Below are 22,590 nucleotides of genomic sequence, written 5' to 3'. Positions count from 1 at the left end.
TTGTGTAATGATAGAATTCAGATATTATTTCATTGTAAACTCCACTTTCTTCAAAAGGCCTTTGAGGAAATCTGTGAACAAATTCCTATACTCAGGCTTGTGATTGGCAAGTCTACTTGGACCATGCTATCCAGTGTCTGATCCAGGGGCTTCCCATGAGGATTTTCTTCCAGCCCATTGTTGAAGACAAATGGAAATTTCTCCCTGAAGGAAACATCTCTGCTTTGCCCATTATCCTCTGCATCATTTTATCCCTGAGGGTCTCTGCTTCATTTTGACCACCTTGGGAAGTACCCTGGGAGGATAAAAGCAGTGTACAGAAAATGTGAATTTATCATCACAAAAACCATGTTGTATTCTGTATTCCTGATTGACAGAAACTGGTGCAAATGTTGCTGTGATCTTGGCAAATCCCATTCAGCAAAACTGGGGACGGAATTTTCACCACATATAGACGACAAATGTCATCACGACAGGGAGTGATTTTTATTACCAGAGATTATAAATAAAATATTCTCTGAGGTGACCCATTCTCTTATATAATTTATATTTTAAATCCCCCCTTTCTCGGGTGAAGAAACTAAATCTTTTGCTTAAGGGCATGCCAAGTGCTCATCAATTAATCACATTCATAGCAAATATTAAGCATCCAGTGTGTGTAAAGGAAGTCTAAAGAAATTCCATCCCAGACTTTATGAAGGTCACAATCTGGGGGATAAATGGGTCATATTGAAGGAGAAAGCCCAAGGGAAAATATGGACCAGACATCTTTCAAATAAGTATTTCATGGTTAGAGAAATTCACTGGGCATTATTAATATGGACTGGATTAATTTAGGCCAGGCCATGTGACACAGGCAGCCGAGGCTTGAAGGAGTAACACCCTGCAAGAGAGAATAGGTTGAAGTGAGTTTGGAGGCAAAAATTAGGGACTTCCCTGGTGGTCCAGTGATTAAGAATCTGCCTGTCAGTGCAGGGATCCCAGGTTCAATCCTGGCTCAGGAGGATTCTGCATGCACAGGGCAGCTGAGCTCCTGCACCACAACTACTGAGCCCAGCGCCCTGGAGCCCACGCTCGGCAACGATTGAAGCCACCACAATGAGAACCTGCACTCTGCACCTAGAGGAAGCCTGCAGGCAGCAATGAAGACCCAGCGCAGCCATAAATAAATTAACTAATTAAAAAGAAGTCATTTGCAAGCAATTGAAATTTACCTCTTGGCTGCATACAAAAGAGAGCCCTTACAGTTTTCCCTAATATTTTCAGCCTACCTCATAGAGCCTGGGACACAACCCATGCATGGGACACAATGAAGCACTTGCTGAATCCATTAATTCAGGCATTCATTTTAGAACAGAGAGAGTTACGTGCCTTATGTAGTCTCCTCTTACTCTGTCAACTGCCAAAGCAACTTAGAGGTCCAGTTCCTTAGGCCTCAGGTTGTAAGCAACCAGAAAGCAGAGCCTGGCTCTTGCTCATCCGTGTTGGCCTTCAAGGAGTGCTGGCTTAATTGTAATAACTTGACTCTTCCTCTTAATGGAATTCCGGTTAGTAGTGCTATGGAATGAAGGTTTGTGAAGTGCAAATTCATGTTTGAAAGCCAATCATGAATGTGTTGGTATTTGGAAGTGCGGCCTTTTGGAAAGTAATCAGTCCATGAGGGTGGAGCCCACATGAATGGGATTAGTGCCTTTCTGAGAAGAGACATGAGAAAGGTGATCTCTCTCACTCTGTCAACCATGTGAAGACACAATGAGAAGATGAATAACTTCAAAGTAGGAAGTGGCCTAACCAGACACTGGATCTGAAGGCTCCTTAACCTTGAACTTCCAAGTTTTCAGAACTGTGAGAAATAAATATTTAAGCCACACAGTCTGTGGTTTCTGTCATAGCAGGCCAAATGCATTAAGTCAAACGGAAAGCATTGTTCTTAAAATGACTTGCACAGTGACACCAGCAGTTTTTGATATCACCATGTGAAGGACCTGGACTAACGTGCACGTATTACATATTAGACTGCCTTCGAATTTCATACTATGTGCATAAGTGTTTTATATATATATGTATGTATATGTATATATATTATGTTGTATACATGTTTAGTGTGCTTAAAATTCACTGACTGAACTGATTTACAAACATGAGACAATTGTGACTCTAAGTGGTTAGAACAACATCTTGCATCTGTGTTGGCCACCAAACACTGGCAGCATTGGTTAGTATAATAGCAAGGGAAGAAAACAAACCAAAGCAAAACTGTAGCCTGAACAAATGCCAGTGGTTTGCATACATTTTTAGTAGTGACTAATCTTTTTAAAATAAAATTTTAGGGGAAATCCCAGCAAAATCATAAGAGCTAATATTTTTTTTGCACACAAACTATATGCCAAGGATCCCATAATAAACATTTAGTTAATTAATGTCTTTTTTACAGAAACCCTACAAAATAGAGTACTATTGTCATTCCCAACTTCCAATTGGGAAAACTGAAGTGAAGAGAAGTGATCCGACTTGTCCCAGGACGTATAGAGTCAGTCTGTAACAGCCATGATTTGAAAGGAAGCAGTCTCACTCCGGAGCCTGCGTTAATCATTACGTGATACTCTCTACCTTTTGCACACCATCGTTCTCCAGAGCATGTGTGTGTGTGTGTATAAACAGATTTTATTATAAGGAATTTGCTTATGTGATTATGGAGTCTGGTTAGTTTAAAATTTACAGAATGGCCATAAGGCTAAAGACCCAGGAGAGATCTTTCCAAAGAGTTAACTTTGGACTTCATTGATTTTCTTTAATGATTTTCTATTCTCTATTTCATTTATTTCCATTCTAGTCATTATTTCTCTCCCTTCTTCTTTCTTTGGGTTTAGTTTACTTTTTCCTTTAATTTCTTAAGGTAGAGTTTTGGTTATTGATTTGAAACTTCTTCTTTTGTGATATAGGCATTTCCCTCTAAGGCTTGCCCTAACTTCATCCCAGATTTGATATATTGTGTTTTATATTCATTCATCTCAAGGCATTTTCTAGTTTCCCTTATAATTCCTTCTTTGCCCTATTTGTTATTTAGGAGTGTGTTGTTTAATTTCTACATTATTGTGAATTCCCCGTTTCCTTCTGCTTTGATTTCTAATTTTATTCCACGGTGATTACAGAACACACTTTGCATGATTTCATCCTTTAACATTTACTGAGGCTATTTTATGGCCTAACATAGTGTCCATCCTGGAGAATGTTCCATGTGCACTTGTTAAGAGTTTGCATTTTCCCACTGCTGGGTAGAGTCTATAGAAAGCTATTAGGTCTAGTTGGTGTATAGTGCTGTTCAGGTCTCCTGATTCCTTTTTAATCTTCTGTCTTTTGTTCAATTCATTATTGGAAGTGTGATGTTGGAATCTCAATTATTACTGACTTGTCTATTTCTCCAGTCACACTTTTAAGGTTTTGTTTCAAGTAACGGGGGCTCTGTTATCAGATGCACCTATGTTTATATCTTCTTAATGGAGTGACATTTCACCATTATAAAATGCCCTTCTTTGTCTCTATAACAATTTTTGTCTTAAGGTCTACTTTGTCTGTTGTTAATGTAGCCACTCTAGCTCTCTTTTGGTTACTTTCTACATGCCATCTCCCTTCATATCTCTTAGTGTTCAAGCTCTTTTTGTCTCTGAACATAAAGCATGTCTCTCCTAGACATGCACTGAAAACTCATTCAAATTAAACTGCTTTCTGTACATGTTCACCAGCAGTAGTTTTAGGTGAGATATTGCGCTTGGTGCTGTGATGTTGCCACAGTAGGTAAACAACCACTTATAAGTGCTTCACAGACACCGTCTGGCTGTGGACAGTTGAATGCAAAGCCCAGCCGAACGCGGTAATGGCTGTGAGGGAGGCAGAAGCAGCCTGGCCCGTTGACATGAATGCAGAATGCTTGCTCAGCTGACTGTGGGGCTCAGACTGCGATGGAGCACATGCGTTCAGCCTTGGAGTCAGACGAGGCTTCAGGAGGGGAGCTGAGTTTGTGGCAGGAAGGAACAGCACCCAGAGGCATTAGGTCATGGAACCACAACGTGTGTTCAGCAGATGCTGAGTGTGTAGAATGATTTAACAGATAACTACAGCATGCGTCGGAGAAGGCAATGGCACCCCACTCCAGTACTTTTGCCTGGAAAATCCCATGGATGGAGGAGCCTGGTAGGCTGCAGTCCATGGGGTTGCTAAGAGTCGGACACGACTGAGCGACTTCACTTTCACTTTTCACTTTCATGCATTGGAGAAGGAAATGGCAACCCACTCCAGTGTTCTTGCCTGGAGAATCCCAGGGACGGGGGAGCCTGGTGGCTGCCGTCTATGGAGTCACACAGAGTCGGACACGACTCAAGTGACTTAGCATAGCATAGCACATCATGCGTGGGAGAGGAATGGGAGATGAGGCTGACAAGATAGACAAGGTGTTAGAGGCAGAGATCTACTGACATGGTGAGAGTGTTCAATTAGATCTAAAGTGATAGAAGTTAGGAAAAAGACTTACAGCAAATGCTTCAGATGATTAAACTTCTATTTCTACCCACTTAATTTGAACCTTTAAGCCCCAAAGGGAAAGGAAAATATAACACCTCTCATGTTTATCATTACATAGTTGGCATTCAATAAGTATCTGCCAACTAAACCATTAGATAAATGGAAATAAATAGTGAGAGTCATACAGGGAACTAAGCTCAGCGGCACATGCGCCACAGAGGCCAAAACCTTTGGAAGTCACGTTTCTCCCAACACCGGGCAAAAACAGGGCAAATGACAGAACCAAGGTCCAGGAGAGAACGTCAACCTTAACACACGTAACATTCAAATACGAGACTACAGAAAAGGGCTCGTATTTGAGACAAAATGTGTGAGTATCCAAAGTATCTGCCCTACTTTGCTTCTGTCACTTTAAGAGCTTGACGCCAGCTGGCAGATGCCAGACGGACTCAGGCCTCCCTAGTTCTCCCTGTACTGGCTAGGAAGAAATGAATGGATGGTCGCTTAATAGAGTATTAACTTCCCTTAGTATCTTTCACTTAAGTAGGGCTGATGGCGTTTTAAAGTTTGTGCATAGTAGTATTGCACTGAGTTGCTTTATGTGAGGCAACAAGGGAGAAACGACTTTCACTTGGTTTGACAATGAAGAAAATGAAGCCTAGAGGGATTTTATGGCTTTTCTAAGATCTGGTTTCTAAATGGAGAAGGTTAGATTCATCTCAGGTTTTATTTGTTCAGTAGCCAAAAAGTCTAAGTGTCTTCTATGTTGCAGGCATTTGCTGAATGCTGAATAAACCACATCCCCTAATTCAAGGTCAGCCGAGTCCAGAGGGAAGATTCTAGTTCATAGAACAGGAGGACAGAGTTAATGTGTGCTACCTTTCCAGTTATAAAAGCAAAAAAACAAAAAAAAAAACAAAAAAAAACTGGATACATGTACTCAGAATAAAGTATTTTAAAAAACATAGCTGAGCTTAATAGAAAAAAAAAGAAAATTCCCACATGCCAGAAATGAAAAAGAAACTAGAGGCTAGAATAAGTAGCTTGTGGTCAGATGCTTAAAGCCAGCAAAGAAGTGGAATCTGGGTGTGGGTCCACTGGCTGAATGGGGACTGAATACCCAACCAGGATGAGGGAGGGAGTGGGGGATCTGCGGAAAGCTGCAAGTTGGATCCGAGTTGACAAAGAGCTAGGAATCTGAAAAGGCTGTGTTTCTATAAAGGGACATTCAACACACGGAAGCAATAGGAAACCTACTGTTCACCTGGGCTCTGAGTAGACATTAATAGGAAGAAAGGTAACCTCTGAGGTTTCAAAACATCCAGTCCATGCCATGCACAGGGGTGGTATGGTGTTCAAGTGCATTATTTCCACATGGTATGAGAAGCCCTAAGAAATGGGTGTGAAACTGGACCCAATCAGGTGCCCTGCAGAAGCAAAGGCACAGCCTCTCTGTAAGGGGCTTTCCAAGTTTAGAGAGCCCAGAGTGCTCACGTATAAGTAAATCCCACAGAAGACAAACTTTAAAACAGGAATTACAGACTACATGAGAAAGCTATCAACTATGAGAAAGAATTAGAGGACACGGAGAACATAAAAATAGTATATACACATTGGAGATTATCAAGCTGTCTGAAAGGCACTAAAAATAAGCCTGTCTAAATAGATGGGCTTCCCTGGTGGTTCAGACAGTAAAGAATCTGCCTGCATGGTGAGACACCTGGGTTCCATCCCTGGGTCAGGAAAATCCCGTGGAGAAGGGAATGGCTACCCACTTCAGTATTCTTTCTTAGAGAATTTCATGGACAGAGGAGCTTGGCGGGCTATAGTCCATGGGGTTTCAAAGAGTCAGACATGACTGAGCAACACTTTCACTTTCAAAGAGATGAAAGAATGACTTGAAACTCAAATGAAACAATAGATTCTGGGTGGAAATACAAAAAAAAAAAAAAGAAAGAAAAAGCAAGACAAAGCTAAGTAATTCAACTTCCAGAAATAAATATCCAGTAGTTAAGATAAAAATGTGCCAACAGATTGAACTTAATTGAAGAAAAGAATGAATGCTTGGGAGATTGAACTGAAGAAAGTAACTGGAGATAGAAAATATGAACAAAAGTTTAAGAAATAGAGATAATAAGAAGATCTAATATAAATCTAATAGGAGTTCTAAAAGTATTAAGAGAAAGGATATAGGGAGGCCATATCAAAGTCATAATATCTGAGGATTTGCCAGACATAATACACCTTGAGTTGACATTGTGTAACCAAGCCTCAAGGGCAATAAAGAAAAAGTTATCCGTATCAATGGCCATGAGAGTCAAGCCACGCAATACTGCAGACCCCTAGGCATGTGGAGACGTTTATAGGACTAGTTGCTGAGGAGGGGCCTAAGGGCACAGGAGAGGCTCATAAGAAGAAAGAACAGCTCCAAGTGTGCCAGAGACAGGCTAAGTAATGTGGCTGCTCTAGAAACCTGATGGGAGCAGTGTGCGTGGACAGTCAGTCACTTCAGTAATGTCCAACTCTTTGGGATCCTGTGGACTGTAGCCCATAGGCTCCTCTGCCCATGGGATTCTCCAGGCAAGAATACTGGAATAGGTTGTCATTTCCTTCTCCAGTGGATCTTCCCAACCCAGGAACTGAACCCATGTCTCTTTTACATTCACAGGCAGGTTCTTTACCAATACCGCCACCTGAGAAGCCCAGTGGGGAGATGTGGGAGCCAAATAGAACCAGGTGATGGGACACTGAAGGAGGGAACAACTTGGTAGGCTCAGGGGAAAATGAGGCAGTTAGTGTGGGATCGAAGGATGGAAGGTGGTCGTGGCAAGAGGGAGAGCTGCAGAGAGAGGCAGAACTTGCTGTGAGAGAACTGTGCATTCTTCCCGAGATGCCCAGGAGGATCACTAAGGATTTTAAGCATGGCAAAGATAGGGCAAAACTTGAACTCCTGTTCTATGTAAGGGATGGACAGGAAGTGGATATAAACAGAATCAGGGGCATGAACTAGCAGACTGTTACCCCAATTCAAGCATGAGGTGGATGATGAGGGTGGGAACCAGGGGAGTGAAGAAAGCAGAGAGCCCTGCCAAGGGCTGAAGCATGGGTGATGTGCAGAACATGATTTCTGTAGGGAAAGGGAAGAAGGATAAAGGATGACTTCCACGTGTCTGGCCAGGGAACAGGGATGCCTGTCAGAGCATATAAGCCTTCCAGCCTTATAGCCACGCAAGTTTTATAATATATTTCATGGTCTATTCACTATTTACTATTTCAATATCTCCCTTTTAAGTAGCCAACACCAAGCATCATTGATTCATAATTATTAACTCACCATTATGGATAATCTTGAAAGGAAATTCATGTTTGGTTTGGGACCAGTGTTTACCTTTGCAAGGTAATGTTACATAAACAAGTGGCAGTAGAATGTTTACACCATTTGTCTGCTACGTAAATGGTGGGAGGCCTCTTTAGAAAGGAAGTAAAGACTTCTTATTAGTGTATGGAGGGCTAAAGCATACTTGTAAGTGACAAGCATTTGTGGTGAGAGGTTGAAGAAGACAATGTCTATAATCTTAGTGATTTCTCAGTATTGTAAAAGGAGTGTTAATGCCATAGATAATAAGATACAGCTGATATCCCAAAGGCCCTTCCTTACAGGATGGTAGACAGCCTAGGCTGGCCTTCTCCACCCTTCCCAGTCCTCATGATGAACGGCATGGTGGACACAGGGCTTTTAGTCCAGAAACAGAGAAAATAGCAGTTTTCTACCCGTGAGCAAGTTCCAGGGTCAAAGGGAGACATTACTGAATGTTCATAATGTTTTAGAGATTTTTCATACATGGATTCTCAGTGAACTCACTTCAGACGTGATTGTGAGTATTGCTGGGACTATTTTAAAAGCGAAGGAAGCGCTCGGAGAAGCGCTTTCCACTCAGAGAGGCACCTCGGCCAGCGCCACAGCCCATGAACTGGGGGAGATGTTCTGAAGGCAGCCCTGTGCGGTTCCTCCTGTGACTCCACCTGAGTCGTGGGTGCCCCTGCTGGGCCTTCTTGCAAGTCCTGCACTTCCTCACGAGTGGTCTCCTGGAGACCACCAGGGCAGCTCAGGGCAGTGGCCAGGCCCCACTCTTCCATCCGCTTATTGTGTGGTCTCCAAAATTCACTTAACCTCTTGCTGCCTTGACCTCCCCATCTGTGAAATGGGGATCAGATTTCGTTGCTGCACATCTGTCTGCCCAGCAAAGCCTTGATGCTTAATGATTAATGAGATCATGAGCGGGTAGGGGTTGTGCCCAAGGGCAAACTCATTTATTATGAAGCAGAGTCCATTATTTCTTCATCCTTTCACACACTGACAAAGTTGTTTTTTTTTTTTAAGTATAATAAATTAAGGTAAATTTTAACCTAGAATTTAACTGCATAACATTTAATAATTACAAACTAACCGGCTAGAAACCTATAAATTAGTTAATTTTGTGAGATTACTGAGAAAACTGATTCATTTTTGGTGCTGGTGTAATTTTCAAGTTTAACCAGATTTAGTTATTTTATTCCCCAAATAAAATGGATTATGGACAAAGGGACATTTTGAATCACCAGTTTCGGAACTCCTTTAGCATTTTGAGGTTTAGTTCTTTCTCAAGGAAGGTCTCTGAATAGCTTAAATAATTCCAAACCAACTCTCAGCTTGTTATGACTTTCCCAAACATTAAGACTGAATGAATTTCTATGTGTTTCTTTTAAAAGTTAAAGCTAAGTGGTAAGGAATATCAGTGTTACAAATCTTATAAAGATATCATTGACAAACACACAGTTGTTAGACTGGATACTTAGTCATCGTTCTGTGTGGGATTTGGTAAACAGTGCCTACCTAGGGGTGGTTCAGAATCTTGAGGGACAGATATTTATGTGAGTGTGTCTACTCAGTTGCTCAGTCATGTCCAGCTCTTTGTGATCTCATGAACTGTAGGCTGCCAGGCTTCTCTGGCCCATGGGATTGTCCCAGCAAGAATACTGGAGTGAGTTGCTCTAGGGGATCTTCCTGTCCCAGTGATGCACCTCTTGTATCTCCTGCTCTCTACCACTGAGCCACCTGGGAATCCCATTTACGTGAGCCGATCCTCTAAATACAAAGCACACTTCAATTCAGTTCAGTCCCTCAGTCATGTCCAACTCTTTGCAAACCCACAAAACACAGCACACCAGGCCTCCCTGTCCATCACCAACTCCCTGAGTTCACCCAAACCCATGTCCATTGAGTCAGTGATGCCATCCAACCATCTCATCCTGTGTCATCCCCTTCTCCTCCTGCCCTCAATCTTTACCAGCATCAGGGTCTTTTCAATTGAGTCAGCTCTTTGCATGAGGTGGCCAAAGTATTGGAGTTTCAGCTTCAACATCAGTCCTACCAATGAATACCCAGGACTGATCTCATTTAGGATGGACTGGATGGATCTCCTGGCAGTCCAAGGGACTCTCAGGAGTCTTCTCCAAAACCATAGTACAAAAACATCAGTTCTTTGGCATTCAACCTTCTTTATGACCCATCTCTCACATCCATACATGACCACTAAAAAAACCATATATTTGGCAAATCTAATACAGTTATGTAAAGTTTAAAAATAAAATAAAATTAAAAAAAAAAAAAAAAAACCATACCTTTGACTAGACAGACCTTTGTTGGTAATGTCTTTACTTTTTAATATGCTGTCTAGGTTGGTCATAGCTTTTCTTCCAAGGAGCAAGCATCTTTTAATTTCATGGCTACAGTCACCATCTGTAGTGATTTTGGAGTCCAAGAAAATAAAGTCAGCCACTGTTGCCACTGTTTCCCCATCTATTTCCCATGAAGTGATGGGACCCGATGCCATGATCTTAGTTTTCTGAATGTTGAGCTTTAAGCCAACTTTTCACTACCCACTTTCACTTTCATCAAGAGGCTCTTTAGCTCTTCTTCACTTTATGCCATAAAGGTGGTGTCATCTGCATATCTGAGGTTATTGATATTTCTCCTGGTAATCTTGATTCCAGCTTGTGCTTCATCCAGCCCAGCGTTTCTCATGATGTATTCTGCATATAAGTTAAATAAGCAGAATGACAATATAAGGCCTTGAAGTACTCCTTTTCCTATTTGGAACCAGTCTGTTGTTCCATGTCCAGTTCTAACTGTTGCTTCCTGACCTGCATACAGGTTTCTCAAGGGCAGGTGAGGTGGTCTGATATTCCCATCTCTTTCAGAATTTCCCACAGTTTATTGTGATCCACACAGTCAAAGGCTTTGACATAGTCAATAAGGCAGAAATAGATGTTTTTCTGGAACTCTCTTGCTTTTTTGATGATCCAGCAGATGTTAGTAATTTGATCTCTGGTTCCTCTGCCTTTTCTAAAACCAGCTTGAACATCTGGAAGTTGACGGTTCACGTATTGCTGAAGCTTGGCTTGGAGAATTTTGAGCATTACTTTACTAACATGTGAGATGAGTGCAATTGTGCAGTAGTTTGAGCATTATTTGGCATTGCCTTTCTTTGGGATTGGAATGAAAACTGACCTTTTCCAGTCCTGTGGCCACTGCTGAGTTTTCCCAATTTGTTGACATATTGAGTGCAGCAGTTTCACAGCATCACCTTTTAGGATTTGAAATAGCTTAACTGGAATTCCATCACCTCCACTAGCTTTGTTTAAGACCCACTTAACTTCACATTCCAGGATTTCTGGCTCTAGGTGAGTGATCACACCATCGTGATTATCTGGGTCATGAAGCTCTTTTTTGTACAGTTCTTCTGTGTATTCTTGCCACCTCTTCTTAATATCTTCTGCTTCTGTTAGGTCCCTACAATTTCTGCTCTTTATTGAGCCCATCTTTGTATGAAATATTCCTTTGGTATCTCTAATTTTCTTGAAGAGATTTCTAGTCTTTCCCATTCTATTCTTTTCCTCTATTTCTTTGCAATGATCATTGAGGAAGGCTTTTTTTATCTCTCCTTGCTATTTTCTGGAACTCTACATTCAAACGCTTATATCTTTCCTCTTCTCCTTTGCTTTTCATTTCTCTTGTTTTCACAGCTATTTGTAAGGCCTCCTCAGACAGCCATTTTGCACTTTTGCATTTCTTTTCCTTGGGGATGGTCTTGATCCCTGTCTCCTGTACAATGTCATGAACATCCATCCATAGTTCATCAGGCACTCTGTCTATCAGATCTAGTCCCTTAAATCTATTTCTCACTTCCACTGTATAATCATAAGGGATTTGATTTAGGTCATACCTGAATGGTCTAGTGGTTTTCCCCACTTTCTTAAATTTAAGTCTGAATTTGGCAATAAGGAGTTCATGATCTGAGCCACAGTCAGCTCCTGGTCTTGTTTTTGCTGACTGTATAGAGCTTCTTCATCTTTGGATGCAAAGAATTTAGTTAATCTGATTTTGGTGTTGGCCATCTGGTGATGTCCATGTGTAGAGTCTTCTCTTGTGTTATTGGAAGAGGGTGTTTTCTATGACCAGTGCATTCTCTTGGCACAACTGTATTATCCTCTGCCCTGCTTCATTCTGTACTCCAAGGCCAAATTTGCCTGTTCCTCCTGGTATTTCTTGACTTCCTACTTTTGCATTCCAGTCCCCTATAATGAAAAAGACATCTTTTGGGGCTGTTAGTTCTAAACAGTCTTGTAGGTCTTCATAGACCCGTTCAACTTCAGCTTCTTCAGCATTACTGGTTGGGGCATAGACTTGGATTACCATGATATTGAATGGTTTGCCTTGGAAATGAACATAGAATTAGAATTCGAGGGGGAGCCTCATACTGATGGGAGGTTTTAGACAGAGCATATCTTTTCTGATATGCTTTTCTGATACTCTCCTGGAGCATTCTCTCATTCATTGCACATGCTCAACATGAGCATAACTCTACCAGATTGAATAACAGGGGTAGGTTATAAAGATCCATAGGAATGAGTTTAAGTCTCCGGTACCTACATATAGAAAGATGATGGATTCAGGCTAGTTAAGGGGGATGGTCCGTCTCTGACTGGTGTCACACCAGAGTGAAAGCAAGGGATTCTTCCAAGAGACGGCAGACATTTGGATTTTTATGTGAAACTTCTTGGCCAAGTATTAGTGATTAATTGGAAAACCACATTTCTCTAAACACCAGACACTTGTTGTCGCTCGGTTGCTAAGTTGTGTCTGACTCTTTGTGACCCTAAGAACTGCAGCACGCCAGGCTTCACTGTCCTTCACTATCTCCCAGAGTTTTCTCAGACTTATGTCCATTGAGTCAGTGATGCCATCCAACCATCTTATCCTCTGTCACCCGCTTTTCCTCTTTCCCTCAATCTTTCCCAGCCTCAAGGTCTATTCTAATGAGTCTCTTTGCATCAAGTGGCCAAAGTTTTGGAGCTTCAGCTTTAGCATCAGTCCTTCCAATGAATACGTGTTGAGCCAAACAAAACTAGTTCATAACCTCTGCTCTAAATTTTTTTTTTCTGCCCCCAAACTCTCTACTTCCATCAACTACTCCCATAATTACTCACAGGCAACCATCCGGCCTCTGTGTCTGAAGCAGGAATGTTTCACAAGACATCTGAAAGTGCGATTCTCAATTGTCGTTATTTGGTGACATAACTACCTCATTTTTCAAAGAGAGTCAGTCATTCTGTTATTAATTAAGAGAGGGGAATCTAACCTGAATGTGTTGCCTGAAGAAACCCAATTCAAAATGTATGTACTAACAGGTAGCCAGAGAAACATTCTCCTTTGTAAAATCTTTTACCTACTCATTCTTCCTTGCACGGAAGCCCAACATACGTTATTTAAACTCTCTGTTGGCTCTAAAGTATTTTAATTTTAAAAAGGTGGGAGGTGGGATTTTGAACCACATTAGAAGTTGGTTTCCTAAATATTTCTATGTTATCATTTCCCTTTGTGAGCAAAAGCCCATTGAGAAGGACAGAGAGATTCGGGACTCAGTCCAGAATTTGATGGATGTACCATAAATGTAGTCTAACCCCCTACAGCAATTCTCAACTCCTGGTGGCCTCGGCTCATCATCTTTCAGTGATTGTGGAGAGTGACTGAAGTGAACAAATATGCCTAAGGGCATTGGACACGCCTGCCCAGCTCCCGTTTAAGTCAACAATTGGTCTGAAGCTGTACTCTTAGTGAAGCAGAGAAGACAAAGATTTAGTAGTGCAATCAACAAAAAATATCTCCCTCACTCTATTGCATCTATTTGGACACACTGGACAGGATGACCTGGGAGGTTATAGCAATCTTTCCTACAGCCTCACATGAATATAAACAGTAGATGCATGTGAAGGACTCTTTCACATACACATATTCCCAAAGGTAAATTTAAGTTAGGCATAGACAAACAGAAGGCAATGGCTATGCCTCCTTTGAGGTTGAAAGACCACCCTGGTCCCATTGGCAACATTAGGTCAAAATCTATCACTTGTCCACTGAGTAGTGTCTGCGTTTGGGGCAAGTAATGGTAATTTGCAAGATAACAGCAGCTTGATGTTTGCAATTCTGGTGAAGAAAAATATTAGCTGAACTCACTGTGTGTTTCTTTTTGAGCAATACCAGTCTTTGCTCTGAAGAGAAATTATGAGTTTGAGAAAGAGTTCAGAAATATCTCAGAGCCATGATGTAAGTTAAACAAAATGTGCTTGCATTAGTGAATCGTGGCCCTGATTTGTTAGCCTTCTTTGAATTTCTCTGATCCGGGGCACTTACTGTACCTGGTTGCAGCTGAATACAGATATTGACAGAGACCTCTGAGAGGAGAAACCAAGATCATTTATGTGAGTATACAATATGGCTTAATAAGGGTGAATGGGGATTTGCACCAGCAGAAATTACTCATGGTCTATCTAACAAGACAGTTTGTTTAAGAAACTGACATTTATTAAAATGGGCTTTGGATAATTACTTGTTTTTTCTGTGCTGCTCGGATATTTTGCTCCTTTACATTTTAGTAGCCATTATTATTCTGCAGAAAATGCAATTATATTAATATTGCATTTACCAAGTATCTCTGGCTCCATTATGAGGAATCAACAGCAGGTTTAATCACAAACCAAAATATTAATTGTAAGCCACATCTTTAATTAAATAATGGACCTTCCATAACAATAAGTTACTCATGTTTATTTTTATTTGGGTGAAAGAGAAAAAAAATTGGGTCTCAAGGTCTTTGGAGGATGAATTCAAGGACAAAATACAGAAATATAAGAGTATGTTGTGTATTCCTGAACATGATTTCAAGAGCAAATGCCTAGTCTTTTGGAAAAGCTCCTGCTTGGGAGGATTTTAATATCTTATGGTTTCAATCTGTCACATTTTATAGGACTATGTCCTCATTAGGATCTCAAATTTCACGGGCACCACAAGGCTACCCCAGCTCAGATTTAATCAGCAGCAGACACCCATCAGAAGGAAGGAAGGTCCATCCCTGCCCCCGGTAAGCCCTCCCATTAATGAAATATTCACCAAGAAAACAGAGCCAGGATGCAAACCAACAGTACTGGCCACGTCCTCGCCCTGCTTCTAACCTCCTGTGATCTTTGGCTTCTGTTCAGTAATTGTATTTATTTTGATTTCATTAAAAAATGTGAGAGATGGAATTCCACTTAGGCCTGAAGTTCAAAGATTTATAGCTCAGATACAACAAAGAGAGCTGGCTCAGTGTCCGTATTAGTTTGGGGTTAGGAGCGCTTGTATAGTTGGGATGTTTTCCTGCAAATGAGGTAACAAACGTTCCTCGTATGTTCTCAGCAGTTTACAAACGATTTACGGTATACCATCGTAATCATTTTCCTCATTCTGAGCTTGATAACTGCATTAGGTGAGGTCCATCTCATGTTACAGATTGTCACCTCATTTTCCCAGATTTGTGAGATTAAAGACAAAAATGCTTCAGAGAAATCACAGATTGAAATGAGTTTATTCCATTTGTAGATGTCTATTTGCTCCAAGAGCCAGGCCTGCAGATGTGAAGAGGAGTCACCATTCCAGCAGTGCCACTGATGCCACTGATACTACACGTGTCAGAGACCATATTCACATGTTTACTAGTGCACTCTGAATCAGGACTCCAGCTGGGAAATAATTCCCAAACCTATGTCGCCGGACATTGTTAAGTACACTCCCATGATCCGATTCTTCATCAGCAGGAGTCTCCATTCTGAAATATCATGATATCCCTTATACATGGAATCCAAAAAGAAATGAAACAATGAACAACACCGAAACAGACTCAGACATAGAGAACCAGCTTATGGTTGCCAGGGGGAAGGGCTGGGGGAAGAGACAGGGAATTTGGGATAAACATGTGTGCACTGCTATATTTAATATGGATACCAACAAGGACCTATTGTCCAGAGCACAGGGAACTCTGTTCAATGTTATATGACAGCCTGGAGGGGAGGGTTGTTTGGGAGAGAATTGATAGCTGTATATGTATGACTGAGTCCCTTTGCTGTTCATTTGAAACAATCACAGCATTGTTAATCATCTGTATTCCAATATAAAATAATTTTTTTAAAAAAAAGACTTGGAAAAAAATAGGAATCTGTATTCTCTATGCCCCTGAGTCCATAAACCACACTGTCTGCATGAAATGGAGTGAGTTCTCATCAAAGCTCCATTTTTGGGTGGGCTTTCATCCTGAGCCTTATCTGGCAGGACTTTATGAGTTGAAGGGAGCCATTCATTTTGTCATGCTATGTGCCAATCTAAAACATCACTGCACATAAAACCATGTGCAATGTATTCCATACTTCCAGAGAGGGATAAGAAAACTGCAGTTTGGACAGATGGTCATGTGCTAGCGCTTGACAGAAATGGAGGAGAATCGAGATTAGGGACCAAGAGTCCGCTTTAGCTTGGTGATGCGCGGACTTGACTGATAAGAGCACAGGACAGAAAAGCTGAGATGGGACACTGGGCATGTCCGCCAGGAGGAGGAGCAAGGCAGGTGCTGACGCAGATGTGGACTGAAGACACTAAGTCCAACCAACGTATGCTGGAGAGGGGGACACAGTGAGAAAGCGATATGCTCCCCAAAGCTGATGAAGCGCCGTGCAGAGAAGTCAGTGTCTGGAGCCTGGGTCTGTGCGTCTCGACACCATCAGCTTCTGAGAGCATGCGTGGCTCTGAGGGGCACTTCGTAGCATTTGCTGGGAGAAAATACATTGCAGATGAGTCCCATGGCAACTGAATTGCCAGGACATCTAGATCAGAGTGTTTTCCCAATAAAAGCAGGGTGTTTTCAAGTCTTTCCCTACCATGGAAGTCTGGCTGACACACTAGATGACAATCACTCAATACAGCAGCTATTATTATAGCACTCTTCTTCAACGTTTATTATTTTGCTTTTCTTTTTTTTTTTAATTTTATTTTATTTTTAAACTTTACATAACTGTATTAGTTTTGCCAAATATCAAAATGAATCCGCCACAGGTATATTTTGCTTTTCTTTTCACCAAAAATTGAAAGCAAACTCCCCAAAGGTTGACCTCAATGATTTTTTGCCTCTTTCTTTCCTTTGATTCATGCAGAATATTCAGTGTGTGTTGGGGTGGTGGAGGGTGGGGGGGTTGTTTTCCATTTCCTCTTCTTAATTTCATCAGATGAGGACAATTAAAAAGTCCTTAATTGTCTAGAATGGGCATGGTTTTAGCACCAATTTATGACTATCCTAATGTGTCCCATATTTAGAGTAGCAGATTCTTTGAGATTTAGGGTTGTGTGAGCATAAACAACCGGTGACAGTTATTTATGGAGATGGTCAATGTCATCACCCCAGGAAGCCTCCAAAATTGAGCTCACAGCCTTAAGCCAGGAAGAAATGGCCCCACTGTTTCTTTCTCTCCAGACTCATGTTGACAATTCTTTCACCATCACTCCTGTGTCAGAACTTTATAAGTATTCAGATAGATGCAAGAGCAGGCACTTTAGAGGTGAAAAAAATCAACCACAATTATATGGACATACTTGGCAAGTAAAAATGAAAGGAAAAAAAAAACAGGGAGAGTATAAATATGAAAAACTAAGAATGAGAAATAGTACCTACCCACAGGTGTGGACTTCAAATTTTATAAGACAGCATTAAGAATAAAATCACATTATGTTTAAAAATATCTATGAAAGTCATTATTTCCCAGGGAAAAGAAATGACCAAGATGAACTAAAGGAACATAAAACTTGAACAAAGTCATAGTCATAGAGATAAAGGTGGAAGGAACATGGCTGGATGTTTCTGTGGTGATAACATTAATATTTTTAAAAAACTTGCAACATTCAGACAATCTTTACATTAGGTGAACTGTTCCAGAGAATACAGAAATGTGAAAAGTTCCCCAAATTACTTTTCATGTTAGTATAACAGGCATGCATGCTCAGTCCTGTTCAACTCTTTGCAACCCCATGGACTATAGCCTGCCAGGCTCCTCTGTCCATGGAATTTTTGAGGCAAGCATACTGGAGTGGGTTGCCTTTTCCCTCTTCAGGGGATTGTCCCAACCCAGTGACTGAAACTGCATCTCTTGAATCTCTTGCATTGGCAGGCAGATTCTATACCACTGCACTATCTGGGAAGCCCTGTTAGCATAGCTGCTGCTGTTGCTAAGTCACTTCAGTTGTGTCCGACTCTGTGCGACCCCAGAGACAGCAGCCCACCAGGCTCCCCCGTCCCTGGGATTCTCCAGGCAAGAACACTGAGTGGGTTGCCATTTCCTTCTCCAATGCATGAAAGTGAAAAGTGAACGTGAAGTCACTCAGTCGTGTCCGACTCTTCGCGACCCCATGGACTGTAGCCTACCAGGCTCCTCCACCCAGGGGATTTTCCAGGCAAGAGGACTGGAGTGGGGTGCCATTAAGATACTAAACCAAAAATGAAAACTCTAGGTTGAGCTCATTTATGGATAGGAAGATAAAAATTCTAAATCGAAGACTAGCAAATAGAATTCAGCAGTATATTGAAAGAACATGTCTAAGTTTTCCTTAGGAATGTATTTCCAATAGGTTACAAATACATCTGTTAGGAGGTTACCTAAATTGGCCAAAGGGAAAATGATACAAGTTCATTTTAAAAAATGAAAAATTTATCATTGGATAAATTTCAACATACATTCTTATGAAAACTGTAGGCAAAACAGTAAGGAGAATGACAAAGGATATCTAATGAAACTCAATAGATGTCATTAATCATGATGATGAAATTCTTGCACCATTGCTTTTAAAATCAGATGCAAGGAAAGAGTATCTATTATTATTTACCATTTTTCTGGAAGTCCCAGCCACTGCACTGAGATATGAAGACAAAAATAAGGTTATAGTTATTTCTCATTAAGTGAAAGTTAGAGATGTTTTAATTGGTGGCCTTGTTAATCTCAGTGGCTTCCTAGTCTTATATTCAAATATGATACCTAACATTGGAAGATGAAGTTGGGAATCCTAGCCCTTTCTCCATCAAGAAAGACCAAGTGGTGCCAGATTCCTTTTTACTCTTTGTTATATGTTGAACCATCCCTCCTCCAAATTCATATGTTGAAGTCATAAGCCCTAGGACCCCAGAATATGACTGTCTTTGAAGCCTTTAAAAGGATAATTAAGTTAAAATAATTAGTAGGGTGGGCTCTACTACATGACTGGTGTGCCTATAACAAGAGGAGATTAGGATACAGAGAGAGACCGGACACACCCACACACAGACAGATGACCGTATGAACACACAGTGAGAAGACAGCCCTTGCAAGCCCAGGAGAGAGGCCTCGGAAGAAACCAACCCTGCTGGCACTTTGATCTTAGACTTCAAGCTTCTAGCAATGTAAGACATACATTTCTGTTGTTTAAGCCACTAAGACGGCGGTATTTTACGGTGACGGCCTGACTCACTAATAAGTCTATTTTCTCACTATGTCCTTGTGTTCTCGTTGAGGTCCATGACCTGGGCCTCGCTTGCATAGCTCCAAGTGGTAAGACCCAATCTTTATGACCCAGTTTTGTGCACAGATAACCGGTGGTACAAACCTAGGAGACTTGCATGAATCTCGGTAATTGCAAGTCTGCCTGATGAATCCGACACAGTCCAGTTTCAGAGCTGTTGCTACAAAGCTGCTAAAAAGCGTCACTGCTACTTGACTGAGACCACAATAGTGCTTCCGGTGAGGTTTTCCTTTCCATGTTCACACTAATCTCTGTGCTTCAGAATTATTTCTCAGAGCCGTTTGTCTCTGATGGTTCACGTGCTGTGGCAAACAACTGCTGCTTAGAGTGCAGTTGGTTCTGTTTCCAAAAGCCCACCTGCTTTGGTCCTTTGAATGAGTGTCTTGTCAAACTCCACATGCTCCTTCTCCGCACTCCAACCCCTAAAGTGGATTTTGTCAGTTTTTCAGAGATCCTGAGCCTTTTTGCCTCTCTTGAACAGCTCTGGCAAAGTACCCTGATGGTTCAAGAAAAAAAAAAATGTTTCTTAGTTCTGTCTAAGGCACTGAGAACTCCAACCTAAATGAGAGACAGCGCTCTAATGAGGAGCAGATGCAGGCATAAATGCCTTAGCCAAAGGGCCAGGAGAGTTGAGAAAGAGGAAAATACCAGTATTGCCAAATCCATCAGAGCTAAGAGTTCAGGCACATGTTTCATTCAACTATGGTTTGCACTTTGGTAATTCACTAATTAAGGCATTGCCCAATTGAAGAGTTCAGAGTCTTGTAGAATTAAACAATAAACGAGTTTACGGGAGAAGCTGCCACTTTTGAACACATTCAACGGAAGAAATGTCTTCATTTGTCTTTAGAGCTTAAATCTGCAATAATCCAAATCAAAATCAGTGACTAATTACCACATTTCTGCTGAATGGAAAAAATATGATGTAGCAAGAAACACATTGAGAACGTGATGTTTTGTTTTGTTTATACATCATGCATAGCAGCTTTGCCGTGAAGACACAGCCACATGTTATGTACCAAATATACACATGACAGCTGATTCTTCCACCTACATCTTCATTTGGTGAAATCTGTGCAGACTCAAATCTTGTTACTGTACTTCCCTATGAATGATCCTTATGGGAGGAACTACTAGCTGCCTGCCCTTTCGGGAAAAACTGGACGATAATCACAAAATACTACAAAAGTCGTGAAGTTTCCTTCCTTCATCTTTTTGCTGTGCAGGCACCCAGAGAGGAGGGAGGCAACCCTTCTGGGAGCACTCAGGTTTGAATGGTGGAAAGGCACGTGTATAAATCCTACAACACGAATCCAAATCTTTGGATATTCAGCAATGACAATGATTCTTACCAAATGACTGAGGAGGAAGGAGAGGAGGGAAAAATGAGCCTATCAGAGGCCTTGGTGTCTTTTTCAAACTTCATCCACTGGCCATTTTTTCTTTGCTAAATTTTCTTTTTATTTGCTCTGAATTCTGGAATTTCCTCCTAAGAGCCATATAATATTAACTTCAAATCAAGTGAAAATATTCTTTAAAGAAAATGTTCTTTAAATATCTCTGAATGTTCCAGATCTTTTTCTCTAGTGTTTAGTCTTTTTTTTAATTATAAAAGTAAACTAAAAAGTTCACTTCTTGATGAACTTGAACTTCTAATGTTCAAGTTCACTAAAAACATTAGAAAATACAGAAAAGCAAAAGAATACCACTAACAACAGCCTCCCCACCACATTGGGACAACCACTCAGCCCCCCGTTAGAGTATATTTTGACAAACCTTTTCTGTGAAGATTAAATAGTGTAACTTATTCTTACATCTCTGAGAAATCATCCTGGATAAGCTACTGCTGGACATTATTTGCTCTGTCTTTTCGCTACTCTAAGTTCTGCAGGGTAGCAACAAGCTTATATTGAGTCACATTTAAAGACATTAGAAAAAGTTTCTGAAAATTATGATTTACAAAATTACTTAGAGAAACGTGTTCAAAATAACCTAGTAGTTAGATGTTTGTTTTTGACCCAGATGTTGTTTGACCAAACAGTCTTGTTTTCCAACCAGAATGTGGGCCAATTTACTTTAGGCCAATTTACCTTAAGCCAATATAATGTTGCCAAAGTCATACGTAACAAATCTAAGAGACTTTCTCAGTGTTTGTCTCAATATTCTCCACTTGACACTTTTCATCCTTATCCTTGTATTGTGTCTTTCCCTTCAGCCCATTTTAAACACTTCTCCCATTCTCCACCTGGCTTTCTGCCTAAATTTCTGTTTCTTCAAGGCTTCTGCTCTTGAAAAGTCTAAAAAGTGCATAGCACATAGGAACATCCAGCCACCCCCAAAGCAGTACCCACTCATTTTTTCAGCCTTTTATCTTAACACAAGGATAGCATGTACTTTTCAATGTCTTTCAGGATTCATAAAAATGCTGAGATGAGCTTCGTTTCCCCCACTTGAGTTGACAACATCGAGACACAGAGAGTGTGTGTGACTCTCCCAAGCACGGAGCTACATTTTAAAGATCTAACGATTGGAAGGTTATTTACTGCCCTGAGCTATTTGCAGTATCTGGATATGAGAATTAGCTTTGTATGATGTTGAAAGAAATTTTAAAACTTAAAAACTGGGCCCAAAGCTAAAAACTTGCTGAATTTTCAAATTCTATTAAGGCAAATTGTTTCACAAACCTTAAATTTTCAACTGTAAATCACATTCCCCTGGGCAATGCAGAGCTATTATTTTGAAGTTAAGAAAACAGACTCCCCTAGCAATTGTTCCTGTGAACTTGGCTGGCACCACAGAATGTTCTGCACAAATCAAAGCAAAAGTATTTCCAGGGGCCCTATTGCTCATATTCGGTCGAGTTTCACAGAACAAGAGGAAAGTGCTCAGATCGGGCTTTGAAGGGGTCAGTGTGGCTCTGCTGGATGCCAACGGCTTTGGATCTGATCTAATACAGAGAGGTGATCGATATTTGGAGCGTGTCTCCTCTTCAGCAGTTATTACCCTGAGCATCTACATAATCACTTAATCCTCACTACAAACCGACTGAAGCACGGGAAGGGTGAAGACCTTGCCCATATCATCAGCTAATCCTGCGAGAGCTTGAAGCCCTGCCCAGACAGCCT

The 22,590-nt window shown here is 41.0% G+C and overlaps 1 long non-coding RNA gene across 1 annotated transcript in view; it reads left to right on the top strand.

Moving 5' to 3' along the window:
• The window catches only part of LOC129641886 (uncharacterized), an 86,083-nt gene extending 64,127 nt beyond the window's left edge, over nucleotides 1-21,956 (top strand). Inside the window, exons 2-3 of the long non-coding RNA XR_008709498.1 lie at nucleotides 14,865-14,978; nucleotides 21,877-21,956. This is a non-coding gene — a long non-coding RNA (uncharacterized LOC129641886). The remainder of the gene's footprint in view (nucleotides 1-14,864; nucleotides 14,979-21,876) is intronic.
• Nucleotides 21,957-22,590: the final 634 nt, after the last annotated feature.

The sequence above is a fragment of the Bubalus kerabau genome, chromosome 1 (genome assembly GCF_029407905.1).
Source record: "Bubalus kerabau isolate K-KA32 ecotype Philippines breed swamp buffalo chromosome 1, PCC_UOA_SB_1v2, whole genome shotgun sequence".
NCBI classification, from domain to species: Eukaryota; Metazoa; Chordata; class Mammalia; order Artiodactyla; family Bovidae; genus Bubalus; species Bubalus kerabau.
This window is presented reverse-complemented; position numbering and strand designations above follow the sequence as displayed.